This window comes from Coenobita brevimanus, chromosome 88 (assembly GCF_032717465.1).
Source record: "Coenobita brevimanus isolate Jiangsu-jjx chromosome 88, ASM3271746v2, whole genome shotgun sequence".
Classification (NCBI taxonomy): domain Eukaryota; kingdom Metazoa; phylum Arthropoda; class Malacostraca; order Decapoda; family Coenobitidae; genus Coenobita; species Coenobita brevimanus.
The window spans coordinates 11129836-11151577 of NC_137041.1; positions in this window are offsets into that span (position 1 = coordinate 11129836).

Below are 21742 nucleotides of genomic sequence, written 5' to 3' on the forward strand. Positions count from 1 at the left end.
AGTGCACTACACCACATGTACTTTACATTTCACACAACGTATCCCACTACGTTACAGGGGTTGGCGCCAGCAAGGGCATGCAGCCAGAAAACTTTGCCCCCGCTACCTAGTGGCGGACTTCTGGGGGGAGGCGTGGTGTGGGTTCTGCCAGCATAGATCGTGGGTCCAGGGCGAGATGGGGCTCAGGCCTGTGCTAGAGGGTACAGGGCATTGCGGTTCCCAGGCTGCCGCTTCCGCCCAATAGAGAGGGGCCCGAACCTGGGAGTAGCGCCCCAGGAGGCTGCCCTATCAGTGGGTGTATAATGGCGGGATAGTTGCAGTGCCAAGACGCGCTTGGAGGGTGTCCCTGCAGCTGTCCTGGCGGGGTGCCCCGAGGCCACTACAACAGCCACTGGTAAGCTGGTGGGCTAGGGGTCCCAGATCCATTGCCTGGACCTGGGACTGTGCAGTGAGTGGGACCTGTGCTGTGTCTGTCCCCCTTTATTAATACTGAAGATGACAAAACAAAATAAGTTTCAAAGCAAGCCTGAGGACAGTAAATCACCCACGGGGATGAGGGTGGGTTCATGGAATGTGGGAAGTTTCAGGGGAAGAGCAGGGGAAGTCGTTGAGACATTCAGTAGGAGCTGGGTGGATGTGGCGTGTTTGCAGGAAGTCCGGTACAGGGGTAGATCAGCCAGAAAGATTGTTGGGAAGGACTGTTGCTATAAGTTGTTTTGGCAGGGGGGGACAGACGGATATGGAGGTGTTGGTGTGATGGTTGTGGAGAAATGGGTGGAATATGTTATGAATGTTTTGAGAGTAAGCGATAGGATATTGGTAGTGAAAATTCTGTTGGGAAGAGAGATAGCTGCAATTATATCTGCATATGCTCCACAGGCAGGATTGGATGAATCAGAGAAAGATAGATTTTGGGATGATTTAATACGTGTAGTGGGTGGTATGCGGGATGATGAGATAGTGATTTTGGGAGGGGACTTAAATGGTCATGTAGGTGAAGCAGCCCAAGGTTATGAAGGAGTGCATGGGGGATGTGCGTATGGTCTAAGGAATGCAGAAGGGGAAAGGATACTCGAGTTTAGGGAGGCAACGGATATGATTGTGTGCAACACATATTTCAGGAAAAGAGACAGTAGGTTAATTACGTATGAGTCTGGGGGAAATAGCAGTCAGATAGATTATTTTCTGGTTAGGAGGGCCGATAGGAGGTTAGTGAGGGATGTTAAAGTTATAGGAAGTGAGGAGTGTGTGCAGTAGCACAAACTGTTGGTTTGTGATATGGTGTTTAAAGAACAAGTGATGAAAAAGAGGACTTATGTACCTAGGAGGAAAATATGGAAGCTGAAGAACCAAGTAGTAAGGGATGCCTTCTATAGCGAGTTGAGGAGAGTGGTGGCTGAACAGGGAGCTGTAGACAGAGGCGTTAATGAACTGTACAGAGCCCTCAAGAACAATTTCTTGAGAGTTACTGATGTAACATGTGGCTGGACAAGAGGACCACCAAGACATAAAGTAACTTGGTGGTGGGATGAGGGTGTAGAAGCTGCAATTAAGGAGAAAAGAAGGCTTTTCCGGGAATGGAAGAAGGGTGGTAGCAAAGAGGAATATTTGGCTGCCAAGCGTAGGTCTAGAAGAGAGGTATACAGGGCAAAGTCTGAGTCACAGAGACAATTACTTGATAACCTAAATCATGGGGAAAGGAAAAATATATTTAGGGTGGCAGGTCAGGTGAAGAGAGATAATCGGGATATCATAGGTGAGCAGTGTGTGAAGAATGATGAAGGAAGGGTAGTGGTGAACAGTGAGGATATTAGAGATGCATGGAGAGAGCATTATAACCGGTTGTTGAATGAGGAGTTTGACTGGGACAGGGAAGGTTTGGAGCCAGCAGATCCAGTGTTTGGCCCTTGGCCTTTGATTGATACTGCTACTGTGAGTGAGGCAATAGGCAGGATGAGGGTGGGGAAGGCAGCAGGTGTGTCTGGGTTGACTGCCGAAATGTTGAAGGCCTCAGGCGATATAGGGGTGAGTTTAGTCACTGACCTGACAAATAGGATTATTTATGAGTGTGTTGTCCCAGATGATTGGCTGAAGAGTGTAATTGTAAATGTGTATAAAGGGAAGGGTGATGCCCTGGAAAGAGGAAATTATAGAGGTATAAAGCTTTTAGATCAGATAATGAAGGTAATGGAGAGAGTTTTAGAAGGTATGATTAGAGAAAGAGTGAATATTGATGAGATGCAGTTCGGGTTCATGCCAGGTAGGGGGACCACTGATGCCATATTCATTGTTCGACAGCTTCAGGAAAAATATATTGGTAGGAGAAGGGATCTTTATTTTGTTTTTGTTGATTTGGAAAAGGCCTTTGACAGAGTCCCTAGAGAGGTGGTGAAGTGGGCAATGAGAAAGCTTGGCTTGGAGGAGTGGCTGGTTAGGGTGGTAATAGCCATGTATGTAGGTACTCACACCCAGGTGAGAGTGAATGGAGATTTGAGTGATGAGTTTTCCGTGAATGTTGGTGTGCATCAGGGGTCAGTCTTGAGTCCCATGTTGTTTATCATGGTACTTGAAGCCCTTTCACGTGACTTTAGAAACGGACTCCCGTGGGAGTTGTTGTATGCTGATGATTTGGTGTTGATTGCAGATAATGAAAGGGAGGCGGAGGAAAGGTTTAGGAAGTGGAGAGATGGTATGGGGCAAAAGGGTTTAAAGGTAAATGCAGATAAAACAAAAGTGATGATATCTAGGGTTGGTGGCGGTACTGTCAAAGACGAGGGAGAGTGGCCATGTGCAGTTTGCCACAAGGGCGTGGGAAGTAATTCCATCTTGTGCGGTGTGTGTGATAAATGGGTGCATAAGAGATGTAGTGGTATCAGAGGTAGACTGCAAGATAATGCTGATTTTATGTGTACGGCGTGCCGGGGTGAGCAGGTGGAGATTGTCAGACGTGAAAGGACTGAACTTGCTGGTGAATCTCTTGAGTGTGTGGAAGAGTTTTGTTATATGGGAGACATGTTGTGTGCTGGAGGTGGGGCTGGAGCTAGCTCTGTGGCTAGGGTGAGAAGTGGTTGGAAGAAGTTCAGGGAGCTCTTGCCTCTCCTGACATTGAGAGGGCTCTCCCTACGTGCTAAGGGGTCTTTGTATGCAGCATGTGTTAGGAGTGTAATGCTTTATGGCAGTGAGACCTGGGCAGTGAAGGAGGAAGACATTCGCCGGCTCAGACGTACAGAAATGACAATGATTAGGTGGATGTGCAGTGCGTCCCTGCGTCCAAGGCCTGGAGGGGCTGGGTTTACAATGGAAGAGTTGAGAGGTAGGATGGGACTGGAGTGTATTGGTGTTGTGATGAGGAGAGGTAGATTGAGGTGATTTGGACATGTGGAGAGGATGGGGGATGATAATTGGGTGAGGAAGGTGAGAAGTGTTAATATTGGGGGTGGGGTTATGAGGGGTAGACCGAGAAAGACATGGGACAAGGTCATTAAGTGTGACCTTAAGGTTAAGGGACTGAACAGGGAGGCTGCAATGGATCGTGCAGCGTGGAGAGCCGCCATTAGGTGACCAAGGCCGACACATGCAAGCATGTTGCAGCCTAAAAACGAAACGAAACGAAACACACACACACACACACACACACACACACACACACACACTTCCATGCATATATAGACACATTTTCATGCACACGTGTGTGTATATATATATATATATATATATATATATATATATATATATATATATATATATATATAATTTTATTTATTTATTTTTTTTTTCTTTAGGCCTTATATTACTTATAAAGAAAAACCTAATCTAAAGACCCTAAAACTAATCACCTAACGGACAAATCGCTAACCTATATTAAATCCTAAAGACACAAATAGCTAGACTTCCACTGATGGTAAAAATACCTCGACCAACAGAACATCATCGACTGCAGATAATAATTAGGTAATGCCTTTCTACATTACATACCAGCACTCATCACCTGGCGACTGTTAGTCAAGGCACAACTTAATATAGAGGACATCAATATATGAAGGAGAACCAGACGAGTCAGGAACCTTTCCATATACGTCAGCTGTCGGCCCTGATTTGGACAACTTAAACAAGATGGTATAATCTATTTACATAGTATGTGCAATAAGTGAAGGACCTCGCCCAACAGACCACCATCGACTGCAAATGTCCACTACCTTTCTATATTGCATACTTGCACTCATCAGCTGGTGACTGTCAGCGAGGAACCGGGTTTAATGTAGGAGACATCTATATTAGAAATAGATCAATAATTGTAAGCAGGAACTATTTCAAATATGTCAACTGTCAACCCTAATTAGTAATACAATAAATACATATTTACAGTCGATAAAAAACAAAACCACACAGTAAAAAAGTCACATCACTCTGATCAATCGGTCTCTCTCAAGAAAGCCATCAATTTATCAGTCATAACAATGTCCCCATCACCCAAGATGGTGGAAAGGGTGAAGGGTACGTCTACTGCGCCGCAGTAATTTATAAGTGAAGCACGTCCACGAAGAAATCGGTGACAGCGCAGGATGGTATAACTGATAGGTAACACCGCATCACAGATGTTACAGTGCGGTGGGAATCGGCGTTCTATATATGGTTTCATATGAGTTAAAACGGTGGCACTGAGCCGTAATCTCGCCAATACTTTTTCTTCAAGGCGATTGGGACGGTTGGCAGTATCCCAGTCGCCCAGTTATGGCTTACAAGTTGGAATATTCAGTCTGGTCCTCTGACCTTGCCACAGAAGATTTATTGATTTCTTTCAGAGAGAGAGAGACTCGACCGTAGATCACGAGGAACTTCCCAAGTCTTCTCGAGCTCTACGGCCGACTTTGCAAGTAAGTCAGCCTGCTCATTGCCGTAAATACGACAATGACTAGGCATCCAGATCAGCGTGAATTAGGGCTTGTCGCACGAATGCAATTTATTAATAATGCGGCCCTGGATCTCACTAAAGTCCGTAGTACAAGAAGCGATTGCCTGAAGAGCTGATTTTGAGTCTGTAAATATGACAAATGAGTCATGTCGAGAACTGAGAGCATAGGCTATGGCTTTGTCAATAGCAAAAAGTTCGGATGTATGAGTCGGCAACCGATAATGAGGACACATTCAGTCGACCCCACACTAGCACCCACACAGTCACTCGACTGGGAGCCATTGGTGTACAGTTGGTGGGATCCCAAGTGACGAACGATGATGTTATAAAGCAAGTGGTGGACCTACTCCTCCGGCGCCTTTGTCTTTGGTGCTGGGAGCCAGGAAACGTCAACAGTAAAGCCGGGTGGCTCCCAAGGCACTATATTTTTAGTCACCAACTTGTCACAGTCACTGAGGTCCACACCAAGCTCCTGAGTTATTAAAAGGAGGCGAACAGCATAAGATGGTGGTAATGACGCAGGGGGTACAGGCCACGTTGCCGATATTACTTTTCCTATATGTTCTTAGTCCATAGGACAAGGCCAGGTGGTCACGTCGAATACGAAGGGGAGGCACATTCGCCTCCATTTCCATACGAGCTACACGGGTACACCGGACGGCTCCAAGACACATTCGCAAACAATTATTCTGCAACACATCCAATCCTTTCAGCGTGGCATCGGATGCCGAGCCACACACCTGTGCGCCAAAGTCTAGCTCCGATCGAATAAGGGACTTATACACCATTAATAAAGACTTTCTGTCGGCACCCCATGTAGTACCCGCTAGGTACTTGAGGACATTTAACGGTTTATCACAACGAGCAAGCAAATGATTAACATGAATTTTGAAGTTCAAACGACGATCAAAATGTATTCCCAAAAACTTTACAGATTTTCGAAAAGGTACCGCCTGAGTATCCGAAGTTAAGCACAAATTAGGTACGTTATGATTAGTGGAGACTACAGCAGCACACTTAGGGACGGAAAACTTAAATCCCCACTGCAAGGCCCATTGGTGGACGGAATCAAGGGCTGTTTGAATCCGCCCAGCAGAAAATTGTGCATTACGGGAAGGGTGCCATATTGCACAATCGTCAGCATAGAATGAGTATTTAAGATTCTTCGGGATGGGAGCTGATGACAGAATATCATTGATCATAATACTAAATAAAGTAGGACTAAGCACACTTCCCTGTGGCACCCCGTTTTCCTGGATAAATATATCCGATGTTACGTTACGGGGCAGTTTTACAGAGAAAGTTCTGTCCCTCAAGAAATTTGAAATTAAAATAGACAAATTTCCTCTTAAACAATAAGCATAGAACTTCATTAGTATACCGTGTCGCCATGTCATGTCATAGGCTTTATGGATGTCCAAGAACACCCCTATCATGAATTCTTTCCTGGCAAATGCCTCTGCAATACAATGCTCCAAATTCATTAAATGATCTAGTGAACTTCTGTTTTACGGAAGCCACATTGCTGATCATTTAACAAATTCTTCGACTCTAAAACAAAATGAAGCCAATTATTAACCAATCGTTCCATGACCTTACATAGACAAGAAGTCAACACAATAGGACGAAATGAAGTGGGATTCATGAGACGACAAGCCTCTTTGGGTATCGGTATGACGTGCGCAAAGTGCCATGAGTTTGGGAACGTTCGAGATGCCCAAATCTCATTGTACAATGCTAACATCTTGATCAGGTTGTCCTGATTAAGATGCTGGATCATGCTGTACGTGATGGTGTCTGGTCCAGGGCTGGTGTCTTTACAGAATTTAAGGGCAAGAAGCAGTTCATCTAGCATAAACTCTTGGTTGTACGGGGAGTCAACGTCTTCTGTGGCAAAGTCTAATATCTGTAGCTCAGCCATGCGTTTATGATGTTGGAAACGTGGATCATAATTGTCTGAGCTACTTACATGAGAGAAACTCCTGGCGAGGACGTTAGCAACGTCCACGGGATCGTCATAGATGGTGATGTTTACCTGCAGGGTGGTGACAGGGATGTTTGGGCGTTTATTATTTAATGTTTTAATGGTGGACCAGACTTTAGTGAGTGGAGGTGATCGATTCACCGCGGACACAAAGGACCGCCAGGAGTCACGTTTCGCCCTTCTTATTATTCTCCTTGCCTCAGCCTGTGCCTGTTTGTATGCAATAGAATTTTCCTCAGTGGGCTGACTATCAAAAATCCTGTACCTCCTATTGTGTTTCCTTAATGCATGTCTGCAATCCGGCGTCCATCAATGTGCTCTATGCTTCGCATGAACTGTAGAAGTCTTGAGAATTGCAGCCTCAGCTGCGTGTATGATGGAATTGGTTAAATTTTCGACTTTAACATCTATGGTCTCCCCAGATATATCTAAATTAGCAATCCTTGAGAAGGATCCCCAGTCTGCTATCTTATAGTTAAATTTTGGGGGTGGAGGGTCCGAGACGATGTCGCGAGTATAAGAAAGACAGATGGGTAAATGATCGCTTCCCAAGGAATCGTCATAAGGGTCGTATGAGAAATCTTGATGTATACCAGGGGAGGCCAGAGATAAGTCAATGACCAAAAAGTTACTAGTACGATCATCTACACGAGTCACTCTACCATCGTTCAGAAGACAGAGGTTGGACTGTAGTATCAGGTTGGCTACTTGCTCCCCACGACCATCGATCCTCAAGCTACCCCATTGATAGTGATGGGCGTTAAATCGCCCAACACTAACTTATTCCCAGGCAGATGTTCAAATAGTGAATTCAAAGCATCACTATCAATGGGGCCATGTGGACGACAGCAGAGAGAGTAAATAGACAGATACGTGTTATTAAATTCTCCGTGACCATCACATCTTCTATACGAGTGGTAGTGTTTGAACTGTGGAGGCTCAGGGTGATCCACCAGGGTCGTCTCCTGTAAACATATAGCGTCTGGCCTGTGTACTGAAAGCAAGATTGCTATATTATGTAGTTTATTCCTAAGAGTCCTACAATTCCATTGTAATATAGTGAATGTGGCAGTTTAAGATTTATGTTAGTGGCCAGTGTGCTTATTCTTTTTGTGCCGCCCGCCAGCAGGCGAGCGACTACTGGGGGACCTATCCCGGTGCTTGTTTACGGAAACCTCCATATTTTCATCAATAACTAGGCTCCCAGACTCCCCCGAGGAAGAGCTAACTTTTCTATCCTTCGCTGGAGTAGGAACTGGAAGAACATGAGGACGTGACTGTTTTGTGAGGGTGGTCATGTTACTCTTACTAGGCTTGTCAGACTTCGGTTTATGCCATACTGATGGAGATGCAGCAGCAGCCTGAGAACATGTCGAAGCCTTAGGGATGTCAGTGAGAAAGTTGGACCGGAGAGGAGGTTGAGATGGAGAGGTACTGTCAGTGGCAGGAGGGAGACGGACAAGGTCAGTCTGTGTCTCGACAGAGCATATCACAGGATGGGACATTACCTGCGAAGCATAGGACCTATTCGGTGTGGGAGTTGCATGCAACTCCTTCACCTTTTTCCTAGCCTCATAGTAGGAAATACCCTCAGTTGCCTTCACCGTGCAGACCTCCTTCTCCTCCTTCCACTTGGGACAGCCCCTAGAGGAAGTGGAGTGAGTGCCCTTGCAGTGAAAGCAGCATACTGTCTCGGAGGTGCAACGTTCCGCATCATGACCCTGGCTTGCACACTTGCCACACACTGGCTGGGAAGCCCAACAAGTCTTGGCACCATGCCCATACAACTGGCATTCCAAACAACGTAGAGGGTTGGAGATACTGTATATGGCCGCACATGAACAATTTCATAACCGATTTTTACATGACTAGGCAGTGACACTTTACCAAAAGACAAAACGATGATTGCAGTCTTTGTCCTGACACCTTCCGAAAATCTGGTTATAAATCTAGCATCAATGACATCTTGCTGAGCAAGTTCCTCTATGATCTCTTCCTCACTCATCACCATGATATCCCTGCAAGTGATAACACCCTTGCAGGAATTCATGGATATCGGGATCTTGGCCTCGACATCATAGCAGTAGAACTTGTGCAGCTTCAACAAGTCCTTAACTTGAGATGAGTTACAAGTCATTACGAGGAGATCTCCGTTCACAAGTTTTTTTTTTTTTTAACTTATTCCACCTTCCAGCCCAGTCATCAATAACGTTCTTGATCATGAAAGGATTAGGACTGCTCAAGGAAGTGGAATCTATAGAGCAGTGATGAATACAAACTCAGCGTTATTTACAGGGATGTCACGAGGCAAACGAGTCTGGGGGCTGTCAGTCCGTGTACCACTCGGGGGTCGATCAGGACCACCTCTCCCCCTGAGGGGGGGAGGTGGAAAGGGCGTCTGCCGTAGTGACCACTCCCCCCTGACTGGGGAAGTGGGAAGAAGGAGAAGAGCGAGCAAAGGGACAATCAACCCGGGTCCAAACACCTAAGTCTGAGGTTGCCCTCTCAAACCACTTCAGGGAGGCCCGACCGTGTTTACTCACGCCCCAGAGCAATCAGTTGGGGGGACCCTCCGTGGGCGAGTAAGCAAAGGTAAACTCAGTATATCAGAACAGATACCTACTGTTCTAAACTAACAGGGAGGGGAGCTACCCTACTGCACACCAGAAGGGTGAAAAAAAACGAACTAATGCCAATGAGGCAGCCCTATAAAGCTAGAGGAGAGAGCATATGCACATACATCTACTCTCTTCACAATTATCCATCAAAGACCTCCCTCAGCGAGGGCTAGCTCGCCTGAAAGGTAGTGCACTAGGACTGGGGTGGTCTCGTCGAGCGCCTTCCGGGGAATAGGGGTGCACGGCCCGGTTGCACTTATGTCCGTATAGATTGGACATGCTGTGCGCTCTGTCTGCCCCTCCATAGTCTCCTCCTGGAGGTGTGGTGGCGACCTGGGTTGCCACGGCCGGTATTTCAGGGAATGTTTCCAAAAAATTTTTGAGTACATTTGTGGAACTGTCATATTTACTATTTTCGCTATCAATTATCTGGTTTTTAGGATCACTCTAGCATAATAGTTTTGAATTACTTCCTCATTTAGCCTTGTTACTGCTTTTTTTTCCGAGGTGGCATTTTTTCACCCTCTAATGTTTTCAGAATTTTAGATACAACTGGGAATGTATCTACAGTATGCTAATTATGTGCACATTTGTGGAAGTTGCATGTTTCTGTTTTTTCGCATACAATTATGCTGTTTTTATGATCACTCCAGTACGATAGTTTTGAATTACTTCTAAAGCTGTTGCTTTTACCATAACCAAACTTATACCATTTTTTTTTTCCTAAAGTTACTACAAATTTTCTAACATTGTTTTTATCTGTATAACTAGGGTTGTAAAGTGGCAACTTAAGCATCCTGATAAAATTTAAAAAAAGGAATATTTCCCCATTTTGCTGATTCGTGTTATATCATCATCAATATTCCCTAGGTTTATACAGCTCTCACTCCAGTAATATAATTTTTAATTACACCCAAACTGGATTCTATCACGCATAACTAGTTCAAAATTACCCCTACTTTTTACCCTTGAAATCATGGCTAAGATGAATGAAATAACGACATCCGGCGGCGACACGACACCACCAGGAGATGACAACAGAGGGTTAGACGGAGTAAGCGGGGTGTCCGTGCTATATGGGCGCAAGTCCCTAGTAGTTGCGCATCCCTACTCCCTGGAACCGGGCGAGCTCAAACACCTCAGCCCTGATGCATTACAATCTCGCCAGCCCGTCCTGCGTCAGGATCAGGGTGGAGCTGAAACTTACACTCTGTACGGCATCCCGGAGACAGCATCCAGCCGCTCCTCTTTAGAGACGGCCTCCAGCCGCTCCACTTTGGAGACGGCCTCCAGCTGCTTCATTTCAGAGACGGCCTCCAGCCGCTCCACTTTGGAGACAGCCTCCAGCTGCTTCACTTCAGAGACGGCCTCCAGCCGCTCCACTTTGGAGACAGCCTCCAGCTGCTTCACTTCAGAGACGGCCTCCAGCCGCTACACTTTGGAGACGGCCTCCAGCCACTCCACCTTAGAGATGGCCTCCAGCCGCACCACACTAGAGACGGCCTTCAGCCGCTCCACACTAGAGACGGCCTCCAGCCGCTTCACCTTAGAGACGGCCTCCAGCTGCTCCACCTTAGAGACGGCCTCCAGCCGTTCCACCTTAGAGATGGCCTCCAGCTGCTCCACCTGGGCTACCCACAGAACCAGTGATGGTACTGAGGACACGACACTGCCGACAGCCTCCTGCCGCACCTACAGACGAGAGACGGCCTCTAGCCGCTCTACGCCAGCAAGTTGCCCTCCCTCACCCACCTGCAGTAGTGCCAGTCTCCAGCCAGAGAGTCCCCCGCTAGCAGCCTGGTGGCAAGGCCCAGTACTGTCCCCGGGGCTGTCCTCCCTGCAGCCAGTCCCTGAAGAGGACCTGCCCCTGATGGACCTCTCCCTGGGACAACGTCGCTGCCCCATCCTGACGGTGGAGCACCAAGAAGGGGACCACAGCCTCCAGGTTCCTGAGACGCCCCCAGAATCTCGGGGCGAGGCCTCCCCAGCCCCCAGCCCAAGCAACACTGCTCTCCTACAAGGCGAATATGGAGACACTTGGAGAGGCTGTTCGGCCCCTACCCTGCCGGCCAGACCCCTGCTCTCAGCCCCAACACGCGGGACCCTTCATCACCCCCAGTACGCAGAATAAGTGACTCTATATGTGTGGTGCAGTGAACGAACGTAAAGGACAGTGCCGGAAGTGAGCTCCAAGAGTGACAGTGCCTAAAGAGTGAATTGAAGTGTAGGACAGTAATAGTAACAAGGCTCCTGTATCAGATGCAGTGACCACTCATACTTGACGTCCCCCCCCCCCTCCATTCTTTCCTTGTGATAGTGTCAGCCTCAAGTCCCCCACCCCCACCTTCCCCCCCAGTGATAATACCCACGTCAAATGAACTCCCGGAGTTAGTGAAATCCCTAATCATAAGGCACTCGGATTGATACAGTGAACTGTTGCCACCCTATATTACCGATTGTGTCTATCACGTATCCTGCGAGATATGCTTACCCAACAGCAGCCCAAGAATTGATGTGTCATAAATATTGTGAAATAATATGATTGTTCTTGTGAATATGACTTGAGAATAGACGTGTAAGTGCTTGACCTGAGTTTTTATGTCCTGTTCGCATTTGTGGTCTAGCCCCGGCCTAGAAAAGAACCCAGCGACAAACCAGCCGTTTCTAGGGCGGGAAGCTGCCCTATTCTTGTGAATATGATTTGAGAATGGACGTGTAAGTGCTTGACCTGAGTTTTTGTGCCCTGTTCCTCCTGCATTTGTGGTCTAACCACGGCCTAGAAGAGAACCCAGCGACAAGCCAGCCGTTTCTAGAGCGGGAAGCTGCCCTGAACTACCTAGCATAACAATGAATAAAGAAGAAAAGACCATTAATATTTAGAAAAAAAAAATCCAATGAACTTCAGTACGACATACACAACAGTTCAGGTCAGTTCTCCTGGAACCTGACTTCTTTTTTTTTTTATATATAAATCATGCACAATAAAAATGCGAATAAATTTTATATCTCAGTTCGGAAGTGTTGTATTTTCTTTTTCCTGTTAATTCATATCTGATAATCAGTACCTAACAATTATCTTTTAAACGATTTATCGCCTTCTCGGAGTGATTTCACGTAGGGAAATAGGAATAATGATATAACACGAACCGTCATTGTTATGCTAGGTGTTTTTAGGGGGGCTTCCCGTCCTAAGAACGCCTGGCCTAGTATTGGGTTCTTTTCAAGATCGGGCCGATACTAGAAATATAGGAGAAACAGGGCATAAAAACTCAAGACAACACCTTACACGTATATTCACTAAGTGTACACAAGGGCAATAAGATGTCTCACAATATTCTGATTCATTAGTTCTGGGACTGCTGAATAAAGGTGAGCGTATCTCTCAGGATACTTGACAGTCACAGTTCACAATTCAGGGTGGCACAATTCACAGTATGATTCTAGGTGCCTCGGGGTTATTATTTGTATTTAGTCTCTAGGAACACTGGCTCCGGGTCACATAAGAATTCTTATATCCAACCTTGTGCTGATCACTCGGGGAGGGGGAACACTGTCTTAATCTTGTTGCAGGGAGCACACGGGGAGGGGGGGAGAGTCGGGGTTGGTACAGGTGCAAAGGGGGGGGTTGCTGAATAATAATATCACTACTTCGGGTGCGGGGGCCTTACTTTTATCACACTGCACTCTAAGTCACTGTCTGATCACGGTCACTTGATGATTCCGCTTTTGGCACTCTACTATATGTCCTCGTACTGATCCACATCTGAATCTTATAGTCCACGTAGGCTGATGTCGTCCCTCGTGGGCGTGATGAAAGGCCCCGGGTGCTGGGAGCTGGGGGCAGAGGCCTGGCTGGCGGGATAGGGGTCAAACAACTCCTCCAGACGCCTTCTGATCCGCTGGGTGGAGGATCCACGTCACCTCGGCTGGGAGTAGGGTGTGTCACCCCAGGGAACTGGGAGTGCCGTCGGAGACCCGGGGGCTGCGGTCCACTCCAGGGTACTTCGTCATCAGGAGGGGACTGTGGCGTCATTCCGGGGAGGGGTCCATCAGGGGCAGGTCCTCCTCAGGGGCCGGCTGCAGGGAGAATAACCCTGGGGACAGTACAGGGGCCTGCCACCAGGCTGTCAGTGGTGGGCTTCCTGGCTGGGGACTGGTACAACGGCAGGTGGATGCGGGAGGACAACGTGCGGGCGTAGTGTGGCTAGAGGGCATCTCTCGTCTGCTGGCGCGGCAGGAGGCTATTGCCAGTGTCTTGTCCTCAGGACCATTACCGACCCTGCAGGTAGTCCTGGTGGAGTGACTAGAGAGCGTCTCAGTAGGTGAGTGGCTTGAGACCGTCTCTTGTGAGGAGCAGCTTGAGGCCATCTCAGTTGTGGAGTGGCTGGAGGCCGTCTCTAAATTGGAGCAGCTTGAGGCCATCTCCGTGGGGCTGTAAGTAGCGTAAGGTTCAGCTCCACCCCGATCCTGATGCAGGCTGGGCTGGCGAGAAGGTAGTGCTCCTGGGCTGAGGTGTACGGGTCAGGTCGGTTCCAGGGAGTAGGGGTCCGTGGCTACCTGGGACTTGTGCCCATATGGTACAGACACCCTGTACACTGCATCTAACCCTCTGTTGTCGCTTCCTGGGGGTGTCGTGTCGTCATCCACTGTTATCATTTCACCACCGTCGTTGTGGAAAAAGTCACGTTCCCATGTCCAGAGGTAGTATGTGTGGGTGGTGTTGGTGTTGTGTGCCGGCATCAGGTGTTGCAAGAGAATGGTCCAGAAGTTGCACCTGATCTTCAGGGTGTGGTGGTGTGATTGTGGTGGGAGCCTTGAATGAATACTTGTGAGGGAAGAGGTCATGGTGCTTTTATGCCGGGATGGTGCGCGTCAGTTTACCCTGGGGATAGAGATGAGAGATGGCTGAGCCTGATGTACCATGAAGGTGATGGGTGTTGTGTTAGGGGTGAGAGAGTTGGGAGGGGAGGGTGGAGGGGTGGGGAATGGGGTGGTGGTGTATCTTGCAGGGGGGCATGAAAGGCAGCCGGAGTGAGTGACGGTGGTTTTGAGAGTGGGGGTGGGTGGTGATGTGGGTATGTGGCCTCGTGTCATAACAGTTGTGTTTGGGGTGGTGTGTCTAGCGGTGGTGTCAGTGGGTTGGCGGTGTGCTGGTGGGTGTGTGGTCGTGATCGGGGGTGGAGAGTGGGTGGCTGAGGGCGTCTAAGTCCTGGGTGGTGTGGGTGTGGGTAGGGCAGGTTGCGGGTGGGCAGGTGGGGTTGTGGGGAGGGATAGGGGTGGATGGTTCTTGCGGTGCTGGTGAAGGTAGCGGTGAGGTGTGATGTGGCGTGGCAGAGGGTGGCGTTGATGAGGGAAGAGGGGGAGAGGAGGGGAGGGAGGAGGAGGGGGTGACGTAACAGTTGTAGGAATCGGGAGAGGGGTCTGAGGTGGCAGAGGAAAACGAGGTGGGGTTAGGGCGAGTCAGATCGGCGGGGTAGAGGGCGGGGGCATGGAAAGGGCGGACGTGGGGGTTTCTGTATGTGCGGGGAGTTTGATAATCTATAATCACTTGGTAGCGGTTTGGGACATGGGTGACTCTAGGGGCCCATGAATTGTGGGGCAAGTTTGTGGGGGACAGGCAGCTTTGCCACTACCATGGTGTCGCCTGGCTTGTAGGGGCTGGAGGACGTAGCATCCGGCTGTAGGTCTAGGTTGTTCTGTAGACGGTGGAGGCATCTCTTAAGATGGTGAAAGGGATCGGACATGGGAGGAGTAGAGGGTGGTTGCAGGTGATGGCATAGGGGAAGGAGGAGTGGCGCCTCCCCGAAGACGCGTTCGTGTGAGGATATGCCATCTTCCCTGGGGCAGGAGTTCATTCCCCATTGGATGATCTTAACGTGGGCTGGCCAGTCTTCATTCTTTGTCTCCTCTATTCGGGCCCAGATTTAATTCATTAGAGTGCAGTGGCTCCTTTCACATATCCCGTTGCCCTGCGGCCAATACGGGGAGGAGTGAGATATCCGGTAGCTGAATAGATTGGCTAGCTCCTCCCAGACGGCACCAGTGAGTTCGGGGGCATTGTCCAAGTGCAGGGCCTGTGGAATTCTAAAGTGAAGCAAGACGTGGCAGACCAGGGCCTCGGCTACGGCGACAGCGTGGTGTTCTTTGGCTGGGCACACTATGAGGAAACTGGAGTAGGTGTCCACAAGGGTAATAATGTACTGATAGCCCGCACTGGGTGGTAGGGGACCCACCACGTCCACGGATAGCAACTTTCAGAGCTTATGGGCAGTGATGCTTCATGAAGACCCGGGTGTGCAGGAGATGTCCTTGCCCAAGGCACGTGCTCGGCAGGATTGGGCAGTCTGCTTGGCTAGCTGGGAGGGGTTGGGGGTCCAATAGATGTCGCTGAATATCTGCAGGAGCCTTTTTGTCCCGAGGTGGATCATTCCAGGGGCTGGAATGAAGATGTCTGATGGTGTCCCGGGCAGCATCAGGGGCTAGGACAATGTGTCCAATCGCAGTGAAAAGTTGGTCGCCCTGTTGCTGTAGCTTGGTAAATAGATGGGGTGGGATCCATGGTGGCCGGTCCTTACTATGCCATTGTGCCAGGAGGTCTGATCTGGGCTGGAGTGTGTGGATGGGGAGGTGGGAGAGGGCGTCAGCATTAGTGTGAAGTTTGCCGGGGCAGTAGCAGATTTCAAAGTTGAACTCTTCTAGGGTCTTCCTCCATCTAGTGAGCTGGGCGTTATGAGTGTCTGATTGGCGGAGCCATTGGACTGACTGGTGGTCTGTGATGATGGAGACACAGGTGCCCGAGAGGTAAACCTGGAAGTGCTCCAAGGACCAGATGATGCCCAGGCACTCCCTCTTGGTGGTGGTGTAGTTCTGCTCCACCTGATTTAGGGTGCAGCTGGCACAGGCAATGATGTGTTCCCACCATCCTTGCACCTGTGCAAGGACGGCGCCGATGGCTATCGGGGAGATGTCTGTATACAGCCAGAAGGGTAGGGTAGAATCAGGGAAGGCGACGATTGGGGCAGAGGTGAGCTTGCGCTTCAGCGATGAAACACTTCCTGTCATTCAGTGGTCCAGTTGAAGGGTTTCTCCTTTCGGGTCAAGTCATGGAGAGGCTTGGCGATATTAGCGAAGCCCCTCATGAATCGCCAGTAATAGGAAGCAAAACCCAGGAAGGCCTGAACTTTGTGGACATCCTGGGGTGGGGGGATGTCGGCAATAGCGCACAACTTGTCTGTGTCAGGCGCAATCCCATCTTGTGAGATCACATGCCCCAGGAAAGAGACGGTCCGGGCTGCCAGGACCCATCTGGAGGGCCAGAGCTTCAGGCCGGCCTGCCGGATCAGCTGGAATACTCTTCTGAGGCGATGGAGCTGATCGGCCAATGTCTTGCTGAAGATTATAACATCATCCAGATATGCCAGACAAATTTTCCAAGTCAGGCCATTGAGGACGGACTCCATCAATCGGGAGAATGTTGCAGGGGCATTGCAGAGGCCAAAGGGCAGTACATTGAAATCGTAGTGTTTCCCATTGCTAGTGGAAAACGCCGTCTTTTGTCTGTCCTCGGGTTGCATGGGGACTTGCCAATAACCTGACTGGAGGTCCAATGTGGGGAACCAGGAAGCTCCATACAGGGAGTCGAGGAAGTTGTCTATCCTGGGAAGGGGGGTGGCATCTTTGATGGTTACGTCATTAAGGAGGTGGTAGTCAACGCAGAAGCGCATGGTGCTGTCTTTCTTTTGGACGAGGACGACAGGGGAGGACCAAGACCTAGTGGAGGGTGAGATTACGCCAGCATTGAGTATTTCCTGGACCTGCCGGTCTTCCTCTGCCCGCTGTTTAGGGTTTTTCCATCTGGATTGTTGGCGGATTGGTGGTCCTGTGGTGTGTATTTGATGCATCAAGTAGGTGGTATGGCCAGTGTCAGAGGGGCCTGACGCAAAAAGGTCCTGAAAGTCCAGGAGGAGGTGGCGAAGGGTGTCGGCTTGGTGGGTAGAAAAGTGAACGGGTATGGGGGGTAAGGGGGCGGTGGCGGAAGGGGGGGGCGGTGGAGCATGGCTCTGCTTCCTCCATCTCTCCCACAATGAGCCCCTTTGGTAGCGTGAGAGGAGTCATGGAGATGTTCACGATTCTCACTGCCGCAATGTCGGGGGGATAGGAAAGTGGGGGTAGAAGACAGGCCAAGAGTGTTCCTGGAGGCGGTCCAGGGGAGAAGAGGATGGATGTTCTGGTGGGCCTGTCCAGGGGTAGCCAGGCTTACTGGCCTGGGGGAATTGTCGTGGTGGAGGCGATAGTGGCGGGAAAGGTGGGAGGGGGTGGAGGTCAGGGGTGTGGGGGATGTGGCATGGGCGGGGACAAGGAGGAACAAAAGAGGGGGAGCAGGGGAGGGGGAGGGGGGAAGGCAAGGGGGGGTGGGGATGTGGGGGTTGAGGGCAGGGGGCAGGTGCATACTGCTTTCAGAAGTTGGGGGGGCAGGGGCTGGACTCTTGATAAACTGGAGCTGCCACTTGTGGCAGTCTATTATGGTCCGTAATTATTGCAGGAGATCCAGCCCTAGATATCCATCAAGGTTGTGGCAGGTAGAGTCGAAAATAATAAATTTGTGTTGAAGGGATGTGTGCTGGTGAGTGTCGGCACGTAGGGCCCATGTTTCCCCATGGATAGGCAGGAGGCCATCCCCCTTGTCTATGAGTTGAGCAGAAGTGGGAAAAGCGGGCCAAAGGCAGACTTGTGACGGGAATAGAAGTGGCTATAAAGGCAGGATCTGGCCGCTCCCCTGTCGACCAGCAGCCTCGCTTTTACCCTGTTCAATCTCATCTTGTCATAGACTGGGGGGTGATACTTGCGAGAGGCGACCCCCGCCACTGTGGGGACATGCAATGGCGGTTCTTCCTCTGGCTCCGGTTCCTCTATGTCGGTGTTTTCCATGGGTGGGGTGTCATCCTCAGGGTCCTCGTCTCCCAGGGAGGATACTTTGTGTCACCCCAGAATGTTCCTTTTTCGCCAGGCAGCCTTGAGCTGCCCCCGTATGTCATGGAGCGGGCATCGGTGGCTACATGCAGAGAATTCCCAGGGGTTGATCGATATGAGATTCTGGCTTTCCCTCTGGCTGGGGCATTTGCTTGGCCCTGGGTGTGGGAGGCACCAGCGTGGGGCTGATGTGGGTTGGTGAGGAATGGGGTTTGCCATGCAGTGCTGGGTTGTTGGTTGGGAATTTGCTAACCACATTAATTTGTTGGAAGGTGGAGCGGGAGGTTGACAGCCGTCGTATCAGCCGGACGTCCTTGTCTAGGTCCCCTGTTGGGTTGTGAATTAAGAAGTGCTCTCTGATCATGTTGGGGAGGACTCTAGTCAGGGTATTGAAAGTGTGTTGTTCCCGGGTCTCTGCATTTGCTTCCGGGTATGCAGCGGTGACGAGCCGCTTTGCCTGGATCAGTGTACCGTCCAGGTTCCCGTCGTATGTTAGGTTATCCAATAATGATAATGCTATGACTTTCCCGAGAGAGGGCGTGACTGCTTCTGTCACTATTGTTGTGAAATTTGCCCAGGATAGGCTGGGACGACGCTGGGGGCAATGCTAGCTGCTTCCTTGCCCAGCAGTGATTTTCTGTCTATCATACTCAAACCCGATACCAAGCAGCGACTTGATGATCGATAAATATGTGTGGATATCGTATTGCTCTTGTTCGAATATGGGTAGCTGAACGTGTGGTTTGGTGGCCATTTTGGTATTTTCCCTGTTTTTGTTCCTCCTTTAGTCTAACTCGGCCCAGGTCAAGAACCACCGCTGTCCATCAGTGTTATACTAGGTGTTTTTAGGGCGGTTTCCCGTCCTAAGAACGCCTGGCCTAGTATTGGGTTCTTTTCAAGACCAGGGCGATACCACAAATATAGGAGGAACAGGGCATGAAAACCCAAGGCAACACCTTACACGTATTCATTAAGTGTACACAAGGGCAATAAGATGTCTCACAATATTTCTGATTCATCGGTTCTGGAGCTGCTGAATAGGGGTGAGCGTATCTCGCAGGATACGTGACAGTCACAGCTCACAATTCAGGGTTGTACAGTTCACAGTATGATCCTACAGTAGGTGCCGCGAGGTTATTATTAATCTTCAGTCTTTAGGAACACTGGCTCCGGGTCACATGAGAGTTCTTATATCCAGCCTTATAATGATCAATGGGGGGGTGGAGGACACTGACTTGATCTTGTTGCACGGAGCACACAGGTGCAAGGGAAAGGGGGGGGGGTTTGCTGAACAATGATATCACTACTTCAGGTATGGGAGCCTTACTTTTATCACACTGCACTTTAAGTCACTGTCTGATCACGGTCACTTAATGACTCCACTTTTGGCACTCTACTATATGTCCTCGTACTGATTCACACCTGAGTTTTATGGTCCATAAAATACGCGCTTCCGCCAAATCCCCCCTCCCCACGATGGAGCCACAGCCCCACCCCTACCCCAGGAGGACACCGCAGTGGAGCAGGTGAGTGACACGGAGGATTAGGGCGAGACGGGCACAAATACGTCCCAACCCTATGCCCCTCTTCCCCTCAACACGCCCTACCATGACATCTCAGTAATAGCCACCTACATCTCGGCCGGACCAGTCTTCATCAGGATCGGGGTGGGACTGCTCCAGATACAGTCCTAGGGAGCACCGCGGTAACGGCCTCTGTACGTACTGGGGAAGGGACGGCCACTGTATGCCCTTCTGCTGTTTCCCCCTGCAGTCCCGCAGTAACGGCCACTGTACGCCCTTCTGCTGCAGCCACATTTGGGGTTAGCCCTGGTGTGACAGCCACTGTACGCACCCCAGCAGGCAGGAGTAGAAGAGGTGGAACTGAGGCGATGGCCACTGTACACGCCAGGGAGGGAATGGCCACTGTACATCCGTCAGCTATTTCCCGTCGGGCAGGCAGACCCGCGACGGCCACTGTATGTGCCTGGGAGGGAACGGCCACTGTACGTCCCTCTTCTGCCTCTACTTCCTTCGGGAGCAGCACCGTGGTAACGGCCACCGTATGTACGGGGGAAGGAACGGCCATTGTACGGCCTTCTGCTGCTACCCCAAGGGTCTGTGGAACCGCGGCGACCACCACTATACACGCCGGGAAAGGATAGCCACTGTACGCCCTTCATCCAAACCCCCGAGGGTTCTCCCGTTGGAGGAGGTCCCTGGCGCAGCCCACTCTCCATCTGGAGGCCACTCAGGACACCCTTCTGCCTCTCCCTCAAGGTGTGGCCCCCCAGAGGAGCTGCCATTTGGAGAGAGATGGCAGGGCCTGATACCCAAGGAGGGGATCCACGCCCTTCAACCAGCCCGTGGACGACATTCAGCCCTGACAGACGCCCCACAGATGAAATGCTGCAGCCAACCCCTGACGGTGTCCCAACCCAGAGGCGACCGTAGAACCCGTCTTCCCAGGGACACCCCCCGGACACCAGGGCGGGACAGCCCTGACCCTACTTGCTGCCATCCCTCTGCCCAGAGTAAGAAGAGGCAGGCCCAGCTCCAGAGGCTGTTTGGCCCCAGCCCTGAGGGCCACTCACCAGGTCGAGGCCCAACCAGGAGAGGGCCTCTCTGCACCCCTGACCAGAGACGCGCCCTGGCTGCGACGTCCCCAGTAGCAATCCTGTGCCTCCTGCGGGAGGGCATGCCTGTGGGCCTCCCATCAACCCCTGGGCACCACCTTGATTAAGCCCAGACACCGGCAGCCCAAGGGATGCCAGAGTGTAATCTCAGTGTTGTAACAAAGACCTAGAAATGACAGTGCCCGTTCATATTCAGGACAGTGAGGCAGTGAAAGCTAACAGTGAAATTGCCTACAAACCAAATGTCCTAACACACTGAGTAGATCACCTAAGTTCGGGAGTCAAGAATAATATATAAGGACTGAGGGGAGAAGGACTTTATGAACTGTACCTCTAACCACTATTATTTATGTGCGTACTGACTTGAGGGTTATTTCAGTGTATGTATAGTGTGTTATACTGTTATTAACAAGCCTGTCACTGTACCTGTGCCACATCTTGTGTATCATTGTATGCATATTGTAAGAATGTTGGGTTAAGGCAATATATGAGTTAAGGTGGCCTGCTGAGTTCCTCTGCTAAGGTGTTCTAGTTCCGGTCTCGAAAGAGGACCCCGCTCAGTCGCTGGTGTCTTTAGGACGAGAAGTCGGACTAAAAACATCCAGCATAACACTGGTGGCCAA